At 36.8% G+C, this 20,434-nt stretch overlaps 1 protein-coding gene across 3 annotated transcripts in view; it reads left to right on the top strand.

The window, feature by feature from the left end:
- Positions 1–20,434, top strand: part of Galnt13 (polypeptide N-acetylgalactosaminyltransferase 13) — a 434,761-nt gene that overhangs the window by 26,294 nt on the left and 388,033 nt on the right. For all 3 annotated transcript variants that reach the window (XM_013517499.1, XM_013517497.1, XM_005390819.2), the window contains exon 2: positions 4,670–4,740. The gene's annotated coding sequence lies outside the window, so the exon portion shown is untranslated. The remainder of the gene's footprint in view (positions 1–4,669; positions 4,741–20,434) is intronic.

The following is a 20,434-nucleotide window of genomic DNA, read 5'->3' on the forward strand; positions in this document are numbered from 1 at the left end:
CCAATCTTTGGAGCCTGAGGACAAGACAGCCTTAATCAAAGCCTCACTCACCATTACAGAACCTCAGGTTTCCCCTACTTGCCTTCTAGGCTAGAGGATGGGGCTTCTGACCAGCTGTAATCCAGGCCTCTACAGGGCTATACCCATCCTTAGCTGAGTTTAGGCAAGCTCCTCAAGGACGGTATCCATTACAAGAAGTAAATGGACAGTTTGGAACTACCAGAGTTCTTGTGCCTTTTTCTCTCAGTGACCTAAAACAGATAAAGTTAGACCTTGGAAAATTTCTAGATGACTCTGATAAGTACATTGAGGTATTTAGAGGCCTCGCTCAGACCTATGGGCTAGACTGGAAAGATGTAATGTTCCTCTCAAACATCGACCTCCAATGAGAAGCAGGCAGGGTTACAGGCTGCTGTTGCATTTGGAGAGGAATTCAGTGTATTTGAAATCTTCTCCTTGTGCCCATATTCTTCCCAGGATAACTTTTTCATTATCTTCATGGTTCGATTAGACTTTCTGCTAGTGATTTTTGCATCACTTGTAGGATCTTTCCTTCCTTCACCCTCCAGTTCAGTTTTCCTAGAACTTCTATAAAATACCTCTGATGTACATGGTGACAATTTGACACCTAACTCCACTGATATTTGGTGGTTAATTTTCTTTTTATAGGTAACTATATTTTCGTTACTGTCTTTCTGTTATGCTCAATAAAACAGTTTTTCTTTCTTGTTTTTTATATTTTTTCAACAATATTCTAATAGATAGTTTAATTTCAGGCTTTATTACCTGTGCTCCCAAAATTCCAGGCTCATGTTTTTTAAATTGTCTGTAAAATATATTCACTTTAAAACATTAGCGATGTAACAGTTTGGTCAAAATTTATGAGTTACATAGCTTCTCCTTTACCATTCAGTATTCATTTAATTAAATGGAAGCTTCCATCTTTATCATTATAATTATTTTATTATGTGATACATCTGTTAGCTCAGGAAGTATCTCTTTAGAAGACGTATCTACAGTCAATGAGGTCATTATTTAAGATTGTTGATTCTATTGATTTACCAGTCACTGGTGTTAGTAACCTTCTCCCTTTGAAAATTGTCAAATATATATTTAATAAATGGAAATTTAAACTCAGGAATTTAAAACTTGTATATAAATTAAAACAGGGTGACTAATAAATAACACCTGATTTGGGGAAACTAGTGATTTGCAGAATTATAAGGAGTTATTTCAACTTACCAAATAAGCATTTTGAGCAAAGTAGGAAAAAAGTTCTTCCTGTAGTTCACAAGAAAGAAATCTAAAGCAAATACCTTCCAATGCTTGAGACTAGCAGTGCAGAAAAGTTTGCAAAAGCAAGGACGAGGTGAATGGAGCAAGCATATGCCCCATTGGTAGCTATCTTCCTGTCCCATGCATGGGCAACCTACAAATCTTAGTCTTTCAAAAAATGCTGCAGATAAGGATTTTTATGAAAAGACTCGCATTTTTTTAATACCATCTAATATCTTTAAAGACCTTGACAAAGAAATGTAAGAGGGAGATAGTTTTCTTAGTTTAAATTTTGCTTTAAAATAGACTCATAAAAAAGTAGATACATAAAAATAGCCTGTTTCTGGGATAGCGTGTGACCGTTTGCCCTATGTGTGTACTGCGTAGTGCTAACACTCTGGGTAAAACTGTCCCTGAAACGTGCACCATCTCTTGGTGCTGGCAGCATGCAAACTCCTCCGTCACGTTGGCATTATCCCTGTGTGTCCTGCTGTGCAGCAGCACCCCAGAATTTCTTACTCTCCCTCACTCCTTGACAGCCCTTGCTGGCCTTCTCTCTCGCCTTCTCTTCCCTCCTTCTGCAGCCACCATTCTACTCTTGAGGTCTATGAAATCAGTCTTGTTAATTTCCACGTGTGGGTGTGCCCTCATACATTTGCCTACATGGCTTCTTTTTCACTTACACTCTCGCGCCCCATACCCTTGCAAGTGGCGAGATCCCATTCTTTCTAATGGCCAGACACCGTTGCATCATGCGCCACAGTGTACACCGCGTTGTCTCGGTCCCTGCGTCAGCCGGCAGCTGCTCAGGTTCTCTCCCATTTCTTAGGCTTTATTTACATTGCTGAAGTTCACACGGGAGTCAGATGTCTCTTTGGCATACTGATTTCATTTCCTCTGTGGATATCTACCCAGTGGTGGAATTGCTGGGTCGTTTGGAGGCTGGAGTTTTAATTTTTCAGGCACCTCTGTACTCTTTTCCATGGGAGCTGTACTAATTTACATTCCCGTCAACACTGGCCAGGCGTTCTCTTTTCTTCACGTCCTTGTTAGCACTTGTTACGTTAGTTTTTCTGATAATAGGTGCTCTTACTGGGGTGAGGTGATATCTCATTCTAGCTTTGACAGGTATTTCCTTTATGATTAGTGATGTTGCTTATTTTTATTTATGTGTTGGCCATTTGTGTATCTTCTTGTGTGGTGTCTATTTAGATTTCTTGCCATTTGTTTTTTGTTTTTACTGAGTTTTTAGAATTCTTTATATATTCTGGATATTACCCTCTTGTCAGAAGTGTAATTTGCAAATATTTTATCTAATTCTGTAGGTTGTCTGTTCACTGTGTTGGTATTTTTCTTGTCTTGTGCAGAACCTCTTTAGTTTGAGTAAGTCCAATTGGTCTCTTGGCTTTGGTTTTGGGGTTTTGCTGCTTTTGGGGTTTTGCTTCTATCAGTGTTTTGAAGCATTTCTTGTCTTCTAGCACCTTCTTGTTTCAGGTCTTATATTTAAGTCTTTAATTGTTGGTAACTGTTGAGGAATAGGTTATTCATTGTTCTGCCTATGGATACTCAAGTTTTTCAACATCTTTTACTGAAAAGACTTTTGTGTTCTTATAGTGCTCAAAATCATTTGGCTGTAGGTAGATGAGTTTACTTTTCAGCAGTTTTGTTCCATTTGTATGTATGTGTTTTTTTTCTCACAATAATACCAGGATGTTTTGAGTATTTTGATTACTAAAGTTCTGTAGTTTATTTTGAAGACATGTAGTGTAATAGCTCGTCCTTTTCTCTTTTTGTTCAATATTGCTTTGGCTATTTGGGTGTTTTTGTGGTTCCATATAAATTTTAAGATTGTTTTTCTGATTCTATGGAAAAATGTCATTGGTAGATATGTTTTTTATGCCCCCAGTTTGTTACCTTGGCTCTGCAAGCTACATAGAAGCAGGTATTGTGAGATGAAGCCCTGGTCAAAAAAGCTGGTTCTGAGCCCAGGCTGAGGTCCTATTGATGTGCCAAGGTGGGAATGTTGCATGATTAGCATTCATATCAGTCCTCTTGTCTTTGAGAATGAACGTGTTAACACATGAAGCAATAAACAGATCTGGTAAATGCTGCTACTTAATCCTATGGAAATTATATATGAAGATGAATTTGTTTCTTCCATTCAGTTCTAAATTTAGAAAAATGAGTATTATGAAAATACCAGTTTCTATGGAATTTTTTGATTTACTTTTCCATTTAGTTCTGAGCTTGCTTAGTATATTTGGTCCTCTCTTATTTGAAAGACTCTGTATCTTGGGGCAGTATAATCATTCACTCGTAGGCCAGTTAGAGACAAGTACCATCACTGTCTTTTACCCCCTAGAGGAGAATAAATTAGACCTATAAGGATGCTTGTTTTGAATGTTGGACTGTTGGTTTGGTTAAAATAGGTATTGCTGAACACAAAATCACAAACTTCTACATTAATAAACCAGCATTTTTTCTTAGCACAAGAAAATCTCAGTTTTCTGTGGGAACAATTTTGGTTGGTTACTGAGAAGTAATATTTCCCTAAATAAATTTTTACTTAGGGGATTTTTTATTTGATTGTAGTGCGTGTGATTTGTCTGAAATAACTCACTATAGTTTACAAGGTTATATATTATTTTCAGTAGGTTGTATTTTGTCTCTTGGAACAAAAGAACAGTGTAGCCTATTTTAGTTGAAATATTTTAAGCTTCATAGGTTATGAATTCATCCAATATCTGTCCTCTAGAGGGAACAAATTAATTAATAAAGCACTGTTGAATCACTTTCTCCTTATACTCACATTGATTTTTTAGAAGACAGAGAGTAGATCAGTTTGTGTATTTTTGTGAGGTGTGCGAGTAGCATGTCTGCTTTCTCTCAGTGCATGATTTTCAATTAGATTTGAAATGCAATTATAAAGTGTGTTGGCATAATTCTCTAGATTAATCAAGCAAAATTCTCCTCTAACTCTGATCTTCATCTGTCAAACAAAAGGACATTTTGAACACTTGTATTGTTTGAATAATCACATCAGCTCTAAAACTACATTTACTTATAAGCCTTCCCTGTGTTTGAATTGCTTTTATGTTCTCTTGATATTCTGCAGTTACTGTGTACTTACAAATAATTGTGAAACCAGGGTGCACACTCTTCTTACCTCTTACTTATGAATGTTCTCCTAGGCTGGTGTTGAGGATATTTGCATATAATTGTGGATATTTCTGTTCATCAGCCCATTAGACTTTGCTAGATGTATAATCTGTAGTTTGCAAACTTTATTTTTTATGTTGTTAAAGTATATATTGTTTAAATGTGCGTTGATCTGGATTAGTTTTCTGTGACCTCGCTAAATTGTTTACTCTTGGATTTTTTTCTTCTTCCACAGATGCATTTTGTAGGAATACTTTGAGGATGAAAGTTTTCAAATCATTTTGAAATTTCCAAGCTTCACATACAGTAAGTAATATGTATTTTTACTTTTCCAATTAATTGGTAATCGTACCGAATACATTTGTTTGGCAGTCATAAAGGAATAAATTCCTGTTTGTAGTTTCTTATATTTGTTTCTATTGAGGGAAAATGTATACAAAAGTTAAAGATGTATTTGTTAATTGGAATTAAGTTATATAACTTCAAGATTTTTTTTTTTTTTAGGGCCAGGGATATAACTCAGTGGCACAGTGCCTGCCTGGCGAGTGCAATGTCCTGATTGTCAGTACCACAAGTTTTTTCTAATCGCTGATTTTACTGTTGTTCAAAGCATAATGCCTCTCATTTTTTTGTTTAGATTTCTTTATTTACTTATAGCTTCTTTAGGTACATCATCCTTAATCTGAGTTCCTGCAATTTTGGGGAACACATAGTAAGATTAGTCTGTACATCCACTGTAGATGTCTTTCTTTTGTCTTGCTCGTGTTTTTGACTGGTGGTACAGATCAGTGGGTTTCATTTTGTAGACTCCTACGTGACATGCTGGGGCCGTTTTCACCCCACATCCTATTCTTTGCTCTTCACCCAGTTTCACATGTTATGAGAAGTTTCAATGCATATGACACGTTCTACTCATATCATCTCCCCATTACTCACCCTTAATCCCTCTCTCCCTCCCTCTTATTCTTCTCTAGTAGTAATCACCTCTTTGCTGTCCTGTTTTTTTTTTTTTTTTGATTCCACATATTAGGGAGAATATGCGAGATTTGTCTTTTGGAGTCTGGATTATTCTGTTCAACACGAGGGTCTCCAGAGCCATGCACTTTCATGTAAATGGCAAAATTTCATTTTTCCCTATGGCTGAATGAAATACTTCATTGTGAATATATACCACATTTTCTTTAATCTCTTGTTTGGCACCCAGGCTGGTTCCATATCTTGGCTGTTGTGAGTTGTGCTACAATGAGCATGATGTGTAGGTATCCTTATAGTATGCTGACTCATTGTTTTGGATATATAGCAAGGCATGGCATAGCTGAATGAAGCTCTATTTTCAGTTTTTTGAGGAACCTCCATAGTGATTTCCATAGTGGCTGTACTAATTTATATTTCTATCAGCAGTGTAAAAGGGTTATTTTTCCTCCAAATTTCACCAGCATAAGTTATTTTTAGTGTTCTTAATGATAGCCATTCAGATGGAGCGAAATGGAATCTCAGTATAGATTTGACTTGTGAAAGTTTTTCTCCTTCTTTACCTTACATGGAAAAGAGTGATGGAAATGATAATTGTATTAGCCAGTATCGACGTGAAAATTTTAGAAAGAGTTTTGAATTATCACGTATTGATGGCATGTATTATTTTCCGTGGGTTTGGCAATTTATGTAAAGCATTGCATTTAATCATACACACACACACACACACACACACACACACACACACACAGAGACGCGCGCGCGCGCATACACACACACACACTTTGAGACAAGTTTCTGCTTTGTAGTTCAGGCTGGCCTTGAACTCATTTCACTGTGTACCCCAGACTGGCCTGGAACTCTTGGGTTAGAGTTCTGCCTTAGATCATGAGTGCCTGGATTGTAGGTGTGTGCCACCATACAATCCAGGATTTGCTAAGTGTCCAGCTTGTTTTAAATGCTAGTGACTGTCATTCTCATTCTTCACGGGAGAAAACTGAGACAGACATTAATTAAGCAAATTGTTCAAGAGCACTGAAGTAAAAGAATTGCAGAGCAGACATTTGAGCTCATCTTGTTAAGCTCCTGAGTTTCTGCAATTGGCTACTCTACCAATATTTCCTCTGAGAAATAACTGAGGGGGCAGGTTGGCTTACGTGGAAAATGATGTTGCCAGTAGTCTGATTTTCTTTCTTAGTGTTCTCCTTTAAATAGGTTTTTGTTTAAGGGGAAGAGTCTCCCGACCTTTAGGCAGAAATATCCCTGTGGGTAGTGACGATCTCCTGTGTACATGTTCACTTTATGCTGGCAGCAGGAGCAGGGTGATTTATGATGGAACTCAGTTATAAATTGGAATGCTAAATATGTCATCCTAACGTGATTTGTCTTCCTTCCTTAGCAGAGCTTAAAATGAAACAGGAATGGAATGCCGTATTAAAGATTTAATATGTTGGGTTCATAAAAGACCAATATTTTAGACTTAGTTTACCTATCATAATAAACAATAATTCTAACAATGGAGAAAGTAAAAGAACATTCAGTGCAGGGAGTATCATTTTTCCCATGTTGAAGACGTAGCATAACATACTTACTTGAAACTCTGGGCCCCAGAACTGTTCTGCTAGCCTGGTTCAGATCCGCACTGCAGCCTCTTCGCCTGTGTTATTTTGTGTAAAGTATTTTATCTCTGTGTGCCGCAGGCTTTCCGCTTGTGGAATGTAGCCGTGATGGTACCGTGTCTTCTGATTACTGCAAAGGTTAAGTGAGATAAAGACGGTGGCCACGTGCTGCTGCTTGTTACTTGGCGGAGCGCCTCTGGTGGGGACAGGAGCGGTCTCGGTCCTTTTCCTCTGACCTGTCTGTTAGCCTGGGTGTAGGTGCGTGGCTCTTCCCTCATTCCGGCTTATTTCTCCCATGGTTCCCAGATTCCTCTTTGAATGTGTGTGGCTCTTTGGTAGGAGAGGGTGTCCCGCTCCTCTCCCAGTGTAGGCAGATCTCTGTTATTTTTATATTTCATGGCACCACAGAGCTTCCTGCCTCTGTATCAGGGACTTATAATGTATGGTTTTTCCTTCTTCCCTTTCCCTGGAAACCATGATGAAATTTTTATGAGGGTTTTCTGTCCTCAAAGGCTAAATTTTGCTATGGATTAGAAAAGGGCTTGTTTAGTTGGGAGCCGCTTGCCTGGGCCTCAGTCTTATTAAGCAGATTATAAGTGGGAGCAAATCTCTCTGGTTCGGAGGATCCCACTTGTTTATACTGTTTCACTGGCCTGTTCTGGTCCTTACGTGTTCGTTACAATTTTAGCTATTTTCTTCGTACCGTATTAGCAGGAACCACCTCTTCCCCTCACGTTCTGCCAAGAGTGGAAACGCTGTGTGTTCTCGCTCTCCTCAGACCAGACATTACCCTTGGAGATTTAGTCCCTCTCTTTACCTTATGACCCCAGTCTTCTGAACAAAGGAAGCTTGATCATTGACATTTTGGCTCTAGAACTGTAGTTCCTAGGTAATTAGGAATCTGTTCTTCTTATGTAATTCTGTTCTGTCATTTTAGACTATGATTTAATTCTCAAAGGTTTTTGAATATTTGAGTACTAGCACCCAGGCATCATATCTGCATTTTACACAAGAAAGAATGAAAAAAATGCAGTGACAAAGGGTATCCAATCATCTGATTCAATCCCCCCTTACAAGAGATTCTTTGGAAACTCCACCAGTAATTTTCACGTAACATCATCACTTTTTGTTGCAAAAGAAACAGTTTTGTATTTTAGTTGCATATACAACTGCTCCGTTCTATATGTAATAAGGGTGGAAAGGAAGATAAGTATCGGATAGGCTCTTAGGACTGTCAGTCACATGAGATTCTGAATGTTACTGTCTTAGTTACTTTTCCCTCCTTGTTGGTACAAAATACATGACACCAAAATTAAGGAAGGAAAGGTTTATGTAGCTCACAGTTTGTGGAGGTTTCAGTCCATGCTTCGCTGCCTCCAAGGCAGAGTGGAACATGGCAGAGGACAACCGTAAATGCAGCAGAACAGCAAAGCTACAAGAGCAAAATGGAGGAGAGGCAGGGAGAACAAGCCTCTTGTCCTCCCTTACAGATGCAAACTACCCACCCCAGGGCAGGTGTAGCACTCACACCCATAATCCCAGCATTGGACCATGGATCAATCATAAACTCTAAAAGCCCACCGCATGACTGCATGTGGCCTTGGGGAGACACCCAGACACAAACCATAACAGTTACTTTTTGGATAATTTTATTTCTGAGGCAGGATATTCCTCACAAAATCTAGCATTGTACAGAACTGGGTTTTGCTCTCAGTTCAGTAAATTTTTAGCTATCTGATCTTGAACAAGTCTCTTATTTCATTCCACTTTTGTAGCTGTAAAAGAGTATGATAATATCCACCTTGAAATGGCATGGATCGAGTATAATATATGCCAAGGGTCTGTCACTCGGAGAAGAGTCAATAAATAATATGCTTTATTTTACACATCTTGTAGTTGACATAAATTCAAGTAAGAGAAGAAAGAATCTATCTGTGCCTAGTCCTGACTGTTAGAGAACAAAGAAAACCTGCCTCTGCTGGGGAGAGCTTTCTTTCAGACGATGTCAATTCCTGCTCTTTTAATACATTATTTACATACTTTGAACTGTAATGAAATATTGCTTACAACTTAGGCTCAAGTTAGCAGTACTTCACACAATATCATATAGGGAATAGGTAAGGCAGGTTCCAGTTTGACTTCTACTGTTAATAAGTTATGAAAATTGTGAGAGTCATTGTACTTCTGTAGGCCTCTGTTTCCTCTGCTGACAAATCAGTTAGATGGTGATTGACGTCTTCCATCTATCTGACAGCTTTGAAGCACCATGATTCTGTGCATAAATATTATTTTTGCCCTGGCAGACTTTCTCGTCAAGAAAAATATGCTGTAGATGAACAAATAAATTTATAAAGACTTATTCAAATTATAGTTTTTATAAAAACTGGCTTTACTCGGAGATTTCTCCAGTTTTGAAATAAAATTATAATTATAAATTGTAAATTTGGCTTTAAATTCTGGTTGTGAAGAGGGTCGGTTTAGACAAAGTGAATAATTCAGGCAGATTACTTAGAGTCTGTGGGTCTTACTCTACACGCTTGCAGAATGAGCACTGCGTTAAGGCCATGTTGCAGGTCAAATGCAGGAAGAACATAAAAGTACGTTAAAAGAGCTGTCTGAGTTCTGTGTGTAGCTCTTTAGAAGAGCCAATGGGTGAATTCCAGAAAATCCTCTCCCATTCTTACTTGAGTGTGAAGTATGGAGATTTTATGATAAGTTCAAAATAAATGCAATAAGTAAAAACCATCCTCTGTTTTAAAGGTCCTCCCTTAAAGTTTGTGTTAGATTTTGCCAGTGCATTTATTTGCCCACATAATACCGTACGAAGTTGTGGCAAGTGAGGAATGTAGTTTTCCCCCAGAGCCCAGCCCAGCAAACGCATGTATGACTTTGTGCATGAAGTATCTGATTGATTAAGTTTCCAGATGTAAACTTCCTCTGCAACTGCAGCATTCTGCTTGTGCTCAAGTGAGGTGGGAAAAAAAGGCAAGTCCTTTCCAGTCTGATTTATTAGTGCTGTCTGCAGTCTCGAATTTGCCCATCTGAACTGACAATTAGGTCTTCTTTTTTAAAAATAGCAAGTTATTAGTAAAAGCATGGCTACCATATGGCAAAATAGTCTATTATTACATTGATTAAATGTGACAGAAATTCTCATTGTTTAAGATGTTATGCTCTGTGATAAATGCATAGACATTATTTTAGTTGTGTAACATATACCAAGCTTGATTAGGTTCTGTTTGTGTGTGTATATATGTGTATTTCATATTTGTGTGTGTGTGTGTATATATATATATATATATATATATATATCATACTGTCATCAAAAAGTTCTTGGAGTAAAGTACATGTGCATTAAAGTGTGTGAAGTGCACTAGTATTTAATATATGGATTGATAGGCTTTTTACAGTTTTATCTCTGTAGTACTACCTCTCTGATCAAGGTATAGAACCTGTCCAATGCTCAAAAATTACTTTTACATCTCTTTACGTCAAGAATGTCTTGGTTTTTGCATTTTCAAAATTTTACCTTTATGATTTTGAACTTCTGAATAAAATATGAATATCCTCAGGGGCAATTTCAATCTTTTAAAAATTTCTGAAACTATTAAAATTATGACAATAACCAAAAAACTTCTACATAATATTGATAATGTAATAAATAACAATATTAGAAGTGCTAAACTTACGTACGCCACCCTAAAATGAAACAGAATTGCAACTTGGAAACCTTACGCCATTCTGTCCAGATCCCCCACCTGCAAGCCAGAAAACAGAGCTACCACAGTGTGGTGAGTGTTCTGTCAGTCATGTTGCCAGGCAACCTGTATCAGAGACACCCAGTCGAGCAGCCAGAAAGTCAGACTAGAAGGTACCTTGGAGACAGAAAGGTCCAACTGAAAGAACAGGAGGAAAGGGAGAGAGAGAGAGAAATAAGGCAGTGTCATTTGAGCAGCTGTCTATGTTAATCGTTACCATAAACAATTTTTTTTCTAACATCTACAGTTGACTTAGAACAGAATCATTTGGTTTTACAGACCTTTCCCTATATTTTTTCTCCACTGTGTTTGTATGTATAAGTGCAGAGATTTAGAAAGCTACACCATCATTCATTTTTAGGAGAGAGGTAGGTTACAAATAGTCTTTTAGTCTACTTATAACATGTTAATTTCACTCAAAATACATAGAATAGTAATTTTGATTGAGACGATCTGTTTTTTTAAATGGTACAGTTTGTTAAAAAATTTGGAAATACAAAGCAAAATGTATACTTCTGAGAGCTAACCCCAAAAGGCACAAAGGGCAAGTGTGCCTAGGGCCTTCTGGACCAGCCTTGGAGGAGACTCCATGCTAAGCAAACGTGAGAATTTGGAAAGTCAGTCTCATGGGAGCCCTTTATTCTGAGAAGCGACTGTTATGTCCTTTTAAGGACAGGTATCTGTCATTGCTCACAGTTTTAAAGACCTTTCTACTTCCCTGTGCCCTAATGTCACCCAACACTCTTTGTTCCTTTGTAGCACATAATGTACAGGGAAAACAGCATCTGTGAGATGCTAACCCTAACCCCAACCCTAATTTAAAATGAGATCTAACACTGGTGTATTCAAAGAACAAAATAAATACAAGAAAATTAGACGGTGCGGACCTCAGAAACTGTATTCTTGTGCTGGCCTCTGATTTGGAGACAGTAAACTATAGCGTGTGATGTCTCAAGTGCCTAGCTTGAGCTAAGACTGCGAACATAGTAGCTGCTCAAAATGTACTTGCCAAGGAAAGGGAATGAAAAGCTTATTGTTGGGTGAATCTTAAATGCTTTCCTCGTAGCAGTTTTCACTAGGAGACTGTTTTGTTAGTCACGGTATTGGTCACAGTAATAGCAGTAAGCTAACACTTACTCACTCGTTATGATGTGTCAGTTCCTCGGATTCTCATTTCGTATGCACAATGCTGACCTTGATCCTCTAAGTAGTGTAGCTCTTGTTGCTGTTTATAAACATGAGAACAGCTGGAGTTAGATGGCAAATACACCTCCAAAAAATGAGCAAACAGGACTTGGATCAAAATCTGTCCAATACCCCTAATAATGTTGGATGTAATTGCTATTTTTTTTTTTTTGTTTAGAAATAATAGTGTTTCTTACATTTCTGGTTCCATGATACAAACCTCCCTAGTTACGGTGTTTTTGTTATGATTTGTCTTAGGGTTCATGCTTGCGTGTGACCACAGGCACTGGTTTTCTTAGGTTTTCTCAATTAACATTTTAGTTTGTGTTTGTGTGGAGAAAGAACTTATAATATACCGTATGGCTTTAGATAAGAGGAAAGGGAAGTGAAAGGGATGACAAATGGAGATTACAAAGAAACACTACCACAGTTTTTAAGAGATAAGGCATTTCTCCATAGAGGAGGAAGAAAACACAGCAAAGTTAGAAAAATAATGGGCGCTATAATGGACACATGAGAAAAATAATTAACCAATATATCCTGCAGAACCAATTGCAAGCTGAAGTTAAAATTCTAGTTTAGATAATTTTTATAATTGAAAGAAAGAGGCTATGGAGAGGAAATGAGATGAATGAAAAAGGAGTATAAGAAATACAGTGAAATGATTTTCAATATGTAAAAAAGAAATACAATTTTAAAAATGAGAGGAATAGGTAAATGGGAAATAAAAAGGCATACAGAGAAAAAAATCCCTTGCATTGGTTAATAGGCTTCATTGATTCAGACTGCTGCCTTTGTACATATTTTTGTCAGAAATATGAAGCACAAAGGAAAATAAAACGTTGATTGCTGCTCTGCTGAGGTGGAGCTGAAAGGATGTGGGAAATCAGAGAATTTTATACTGATTATGTTTTTTTTTTGCAAGACAGGAATCATACCAGCATTTTCTTTCTCAGTTTGAACACTGTTTCATTCTACAGAAATTAACAGATAAGAGATCTTGTAATGGAGCACACCTACTGATTTGTTCTGATGTCAATCAGTGGTTGGAATGTATTTGCTATGCTTATCAAAATCAAAAGAAAATATTACAACCATTCAACCATGTAAATAGCAGAGCTTTTCTTTGGGCTAAACAGGTGTTATTGATCTTGAAGCCTTATACCTTTCCTGTTTGAGCTACAAAGCTATAAAACCTTTGCAGAAAATTTTTGAGTTGTTTGCTTTACAGTTGGTGTGTTGACTCCAAGGTAAATTGCATATGTGCTGCCGAAGCGAGCACTTTCTCTCCAAGGTAAATTGCAATAAACAAAACTGTCTATTAATAGCTCATCGCTTGTTGTTATGGTACCAGCTATGGGCATCATGTTTGTGGACTGGATCCCTAACGTTTAGTTGGGTTTAGAGTGGTAATCCCTCCTCTGTCATGGCTCATTGCGCGCACTGCCCTCCTCGCCCCCCGCTTTCCTGTGGCTCACTTTCAGTGAGTAATATTGATGCAAATACTGTAGTCAGAAATTGATTTAATTGATAATGGTTGATACATTGTGAAACTGGAGATGTGTCTTTTAGAAACTCACCTGAGTTATGTATTATTCATTACATTAAAATAGCAAAATGGTCAGTTAAACAGCATTTTGCAGATTGGAAATTTACAAATAGACTGTAGCATGGATTGTATGAATTACACACTATATCTTTTTTAGTCTCTGGATATAAACAAACACTCGCTTTCTTTAACAACGAGGATTTTTCTGCACATTCTAATTTGATTTTGGAATCTGATCATCTATGTTACTATCTCCTTTATTTTTTTTAATTGCAGTATACTGTTTACAGGAGACCATGCTTTTTTGTAGTAGCAACCACTGTAGTTTTCAAGTACCACCACTAACATACCACATTAATCTAAATCAAATGACAGTTCAGAATATTTGGGGTCTAAACACATAAGTTAGCAATATATTAAAAATTTCTTAGAAGAGTAGAATATAAAGTTCCTTTTTGTTGTTTCTTTTCTAAAATGTTAGCTGCTCTCAAGTGCCACACAGACTTCCAGTAGTAAGACGGGGACGCGAGCAGCCTCACTTCCAGGCACGTTTTAAGTAGTGGTTGATACGTTCAAGTGAGTATTTGTTACAACGTGGTCGCATTTGCAACTGTAGTCGTCCTCATCATCGTCTTCGTAAGGTTCCAGATAGTTTGACAGTTACTCATCATCCCTACAGGAAGATTTTCATCTTTTTTCATGTGGGCTAAGCTTTCATCTTAGTTCATTTGCTATTAATGGACACTTGAAAAAAGAGAACTTTGGAAACAAAACATAACGCATTCTATATTTCAGTGGGAGAATCTGCATTTTCCATTTTCATTTCTTCTGTTTCATGAATAGTGCTATAGTTCTTTGGGTCTGTTGCTCTGCTTTGCACCAATTTCATTACAACTTTGTGTAAGCCCATGTACTCATGTATACATACACACAAGTATCAGGTAACTCAGAATTTTAGGCTTTATCACTAAACTACCTTATTGGTGGTTTCTGTTTTAACAAAAAACATATATTTTCTTCATTATTCAGGTAGTATGTACTATTTCTGGATAATTTATAAATTAATAAAAACAGAAGCAGCCAAAAAATCCTCATAATTCTATATATTTTCTAATGTTTTTATATAAGTTTTTAGAAAGTTACAATCATAAGGAATAAAAAAGTCAGTTATTTGGTTTTGTACAATTGTATAAGCATTTCTGATGTCATCATATAAGTTTTCATATATTTTCTAATAGGTGATTGCTACCAAGTAGTTACATATCTATTATAACTATTTTAAATTAATAGTTTAGTTATAAAGTTTCTGAATTTAATGCCTTCCTTCTAAATGGAATTTTTAGAAAGGTTTTACGTAAAGTGTTAATTGTCCAAAGTATGTAATTAAAAAAAAAACTAGGCCAGAAATCCTATTCGTTTCTAATAAACCCTGTTTCTTCCCCCAACCAAATGTTATCAGTTTACATTTTTATCTTCAAAGTAGAAAATGAATGTATTCCATTCCACCTTTGCTAAATATAATTTTAAGACTATATTTAATTTTAATTTATAGTTCTTAGCATAATTTCAAATTAAATTATGTAATAATTTTCCTAGATGATAGTTTTTCTTTATATGTGGCCTGTTTATGTAGCTGCACACATAGTGGTCATCTCCACTCAAGTACTTTCCTTATTTTATACTATTTCCACATGTTCTATTATTGGATTACTGTATACACTCCATTATATTAGATTGCTTTTTATTGATTAACAAGTTACAGTGTTTAACAATTTCATATGACAAAGTTATTTTGCTAATAAGAATATATATTTTGATTCCCTGGGGTTATGACACTTTTGCTTTGCTTTATGACACTTACTTTGCTGTTGATTAATTGTATATTAATTTTATTCAACATTCTGATTATGTAGTTCTTTATTTACTTCTTCATTCTAATTGCCTTTCAAGGTACTTAAGATTAATAGCTTCACCAGGATGTTTGCAAGAAATAAAAAACTGAAGATGCAAATTAAATTAATAACTAAAACCTTCAATAAAACCTTCAATAAGTGTTTTTAGAGTAGAAAAATTTGAATATCTCTCTTCTTAGTAGTTTTTAAATTAGTTTTAAGAAAGGTGTACATTTCTCCCATGTATACAGTGTGTTTAAAATCAATGTTATAATAGGTAAACAGGCCTATAAAAGTATGTTTACGTTTATTCAATATAAATGTACCTCTAGAGTAATCTGTGCCTATCACTTCCGTAGCATCCTTTCCTTTTTGTTGCTGGGATACTTTGAACCTTACAAGTCTACATATGTCCTTCACTTTCTTTTTATCTCTTATCTCTTGTTACCAGTAAATCCGTCAAGAGTGACTCTGATTCAGTTTCACAAGTTAAACTTATAAGTTATTCTTTATTAATTTCTTCAAATTAATGTTCCCGTTTTAAAGAGGAAGCCTACATAAGAAGTAGCTGCATTATTCCACAACTTTACAAGAAAGCACACTTGCAGTTCAAGCCGTATATCTTTTGTTATGAAGAATTGAGAAGCCTTCAGGCCAACTAGGAAGCCGAGGTTAAGATTTTCTATTGGCTTGACATCTCAGTGGAAAAATTCATTTTCATTTTAATCCTGAGATTTATAGCTGAAAGTGGCCAGCCAGCTGGTATATGTCCACTGGGAGCTGTCTAAGTGCTCTAGTGTTGTCTTAAGTCTCTGGGCTTTATATCCAGTTGTACATTTTAGACTTTTATTTTTCGCTCTTGGTGACTGTTAATGAATAAGTTTGAACCACTGGCGCCGCAGTGTAAGACAAACACTGAACAGTCATTGAGTACCTAAAGGGATGAATCACGAGTACTTTTCAGGTTAAGCACAGCAACCCAATTTCACTGTCTTTTTGAGGAAGGACTTTGTATTGCTTTTTACAAGCTTCTTTTATGTGACTTAATCTCATTATCATTAATGATACTATATTGCGTATAATGTATCCGTATTCATATATTTTGGGTTTGACATTTCTACTCCTTCATAGAATGCATATCCTATCACTACTGTGGTTGGAAACATGCACGTGTGACCATCTGCCTAGGTGCATGACATGTCATCGATAAATAGGTCACTACTTCATTCTCTATAAAACTCCAGCCTTCTTTCGCTCACTCTGTGGTCAATTTTTATTTGCTGTTGCATCCCTTCAATATTAATAATTATATTAAAAATTATCTGGTGAGAGGAGTCAGTCCCACATTTTAGAATCACTCCAAATGTTGTTTGTCATCTTTCTTATCTCTACTAGAATGTTCTTGCCTATCTTTCCTATTAGATCCTAAGCCTCAAGGGAGGAAATGTGTCTTTTTAATCCATGAGAACTTATCCAGTATTAGTACCTTTATAGACATGTGTATCTGTGTGATAAATGAAAAACATGTTTTACCTTTTGTACTTAGAGTAGTAGTTACATACTAAAAGCAATACATGCTGTAGAAGACTAGACATAAATTATATTCCTTAGAGACTACCAAGGTTGGCTAGTATACCTTTCTAGAAATTCTCTATGCTTATAAAATTCATACTAACACATGTACACTTCCTGATTTTTCTGTGTGTGATGCTCTTAGATCTGTAAAGGGTCTCTAATTTGATTTTACTGTACTTAAAAGCTTGTAAATTAGTAAATTAGTTGGCAGTATTCTCATGGATATTGGAAAAACAGACTTCTGTGAGAGCAAAAGATATTTCTTACTTATGGCATGCAAATATTGTTTGCATCAATGTATTTTAGCAATTACACTTGCCTCCTCTATACCATGGGGGCTAGAATAGTCTCAGTGGATGCTTGCATTTGTGATGGATTGCATTACAGGAAACAAATACCTTTGGGAACCCCCCATTGTATAGCAAGTGGTAAAATAAAGCTTTTTGTCCTGAAGGGACATTCTTCAAAGTTAATCATTCTCAGGATGACTCTCAGAAATGCTTTACAAATATTTGGGTCCTTGCATTCTTGGTACACCCAGCAAGAAGTGTAGAAATTGGAGCGAGAGAGAAAGAATCTGTTAATGTTACTAGTCTTTTGGTCCTTCATCATCGTGACTTCTGGAGAAATTCACAGGAGTTTGTCATTCCTGAATCCCTTGATTAATATGAAAGAAGCTAGGAGCAAGTCCATTCTTTTATTCTCATACAATATTTGTTTGAATCTATTATGAACAGAACTTCAAGCAGTAGGATTAGACCTACATACAGTATTAACTTCAACCATATCTCTCAAGGTATTATAAATAGTCTCAGAGGGTATCAGGAAGTCTAATTTTATACAGCCAAAATATACACTAAGGCTTACCTGTTATCCAATACAATCGTACAAGGAAGTTTAGACTAATCTGCTGGTCTTTGGTCATCACTGCAGTACATAATCTGGAACCCAGTTCCCAGTGCAGAGGTCATCTGTGGCCCATTCGTTCCCACATACAAACATGTACCCAAAGCTGTACAGGTCTCCCTAGCTCAGAAATTATTGTTAAATGTGATCTGGATAAACATTACATCAGTTTGTTAAGCATGTGTTCTGCAGATGCTACTTTAGTCAAGCAGGTCTCATGATTATTTTGTTCGCCTCTGATACTGGAACCAGTTAATACAGAACATTAATTAATCATTCCTGAGCCGTTTACCATATCTATTCCCAGATACCTTTGATGTACTGTGCTCTGTCTCTGTGACCATGAGCTTTGCTGTGTGCCATGCCAGTGAATTAACTTTGCCCTTTTTTTCAGTCATTTGTTACTTACACACACATCTTTCATCAAGGGTTAGGTGTGATGGAAGTTCACGTTTGTGACTGCACCAATTCATGATTTTCACACTTTAAATGAGTGAAGAGTATATGTGAGTCATATTCAGTTAAAGCTTTTTACCTTTGAAAATATTTCAAGGCAGTTGAACGTTATGATGGTAGCTTGGTCTCTGCTGGTAATGGAATTGGTGAGAAGCAAGTTGTATCTACAGGTATTGGTAACAGAATTCACTGCAAGGTCCAACATGGGGTGTAAAGAAATAGTTGAAGAGTTGTCAGAAAGAATCCAAGTTTTTTCTTGTCAAACTATGTCAGATGCTTCTTAGGTGCTCGTGAATTATGTAATGTAATGACTGAGAATTGACCGTGGATTTGGGCAAGACCATATCAATTAGGGTGTTCATACAGTAGGTGATAGAGGAGCGGACTGGAGACGAGAGGATGGGGATGTGCAGAAGTGGTAGTACGCAGTTATTTTCAGAAGCGCTGCATAAATTTGAACTGATATTGTGGTAACAGAAGAAGGGTCAAGTTAATTTAAGATGGTTATTAAAATAGCATCTTTGTATTTCATTAGCAGTTACTTACTAGAGAAGAAAAACTGATGTAGAAGCGGGGATCACATCAGTAAAATTTTAGAATCCATAGGAGCACAGGGTATTTTACCCTTTACTTCCTCCACTGTCACAGTGGACTTGCAGACTTGAGGGTGGTGCTAGTAGGGATAAGCACCATGATACAGGGCAGTATGCAAAATTTTCTGCAGAGCTTTTTGTATTTTTTCTGCTAATTTAAAAGCAATGACAAGCCATGAATCCATAGAGATGGCAGTTTGTGGAAGGCAGACAAAGTGCAAATTGCCTGAGCAGTGCGTATGGACTTGTTTTTAACCATTGCAGGATTACTGAGAAGCACTTGAGGTGCAGTGTGGTGTGGACTCGTAGATCTAGAATGAGAACAGGTGGCCCATTCTTGGACTTTCTTTCCAGCATGTCCCTCTTTTGGAATAGGCGGAGTAGGGGAGATTTGGATTTAACTAGTATTTTCCATTTCTGGGGCTGCCTTCACAAAATAACACAGACTAAGTGGCTTAAACAACATAAGTTTATCTTTCATAGTTCTGCAGACTAGAAGTTCATAAAGTCTCAGAGAGATTGTTTTACTTTGAAGGTTTTCTGTTTTGGCTTGGAGGTGGCAGCCTTCTTCTTGCGGCCTTTCCTGTGCGTCTGTCTATGTCTTAATCTTGTCTTCCTACAAAGGCGTCATACATGTGGAATTAGGACCCACGCATATGACCTTGTTTTACCTTTAATTGCTTTTTAAAAGATGCTGTCTCCAGCCATATTCTAAGACACTGAAGGTTAGAACTCAATAAAACAACTTAATAAAACAACCTAATAAAACAACTCATAACAAGATATAACAACACATACAACATAACATAACGTATAACAACACATATAACATAACAACTCATAACAACACATAACTAATGCTGAAGATTTAAAATTTAAATGTATTGGAATAAGAGAAAGCATGTGTAAAAGATGAAAAATTCTGTTCTCATACAGGTTACTTTTTATTATCAGGATACAGAGTAATAAACAAGCAGAAATTAATTGTGAAATATGGTGGGGATTATAAGGGAGCATAAAGAGACTTTGGAGCTGGAGAGGGACTGAGGTGCACACGAAGTTTATGTCGACAGCAAAACTCTCTGTGCTGTGAGATTCGTGTAAGGGAGAAGGGAGGTTTGAAGGGAATCAGAGCAGGGAACCCTGAGTCTGTCACTGGCAGAAAAGCAGCGTGTGTCCATATCCTGAGGCAGGTCAGTCATCGGCACATTTAAGGGAGAGCCCAGAGACGCGCGGGGCTGCATGGAGGGCAGTGGTAGGGGATGAAATCAGAAAGGGATTAAGTAGTCCCTCTTTGACTTGGCACAATGTATTTGATTAACTAAAAAGTGATGGTATCAGGGAATCACAGGACACCTACGAAGCTAAAGACATTTTATCTTATTTTTACTTTAGAAAAAGAGATATAATTTACAGCAAAGTAAATTGCATAGATCTTAAATGTACAATACAATGAAGTTTGATTATTATGAAACCCTCTGAAATGCATACCTCC

Source organism: Chinchilla lanigera, unplaced genomic scaffold (assembly GCF_000276665.1).
Source record: "Chinchilla lanigera isolate Chin_1 unplaced genomic scaffold, ChiLan1.0 scaffold00039, whole genome shotgun sequence".
Taxonomy (NCBI): Eukaryota; Metazoa; Chordata; class Mammalia; order Rodentia; family Chinchillidae; genus Chinchilla; species Chinchilla lanigera.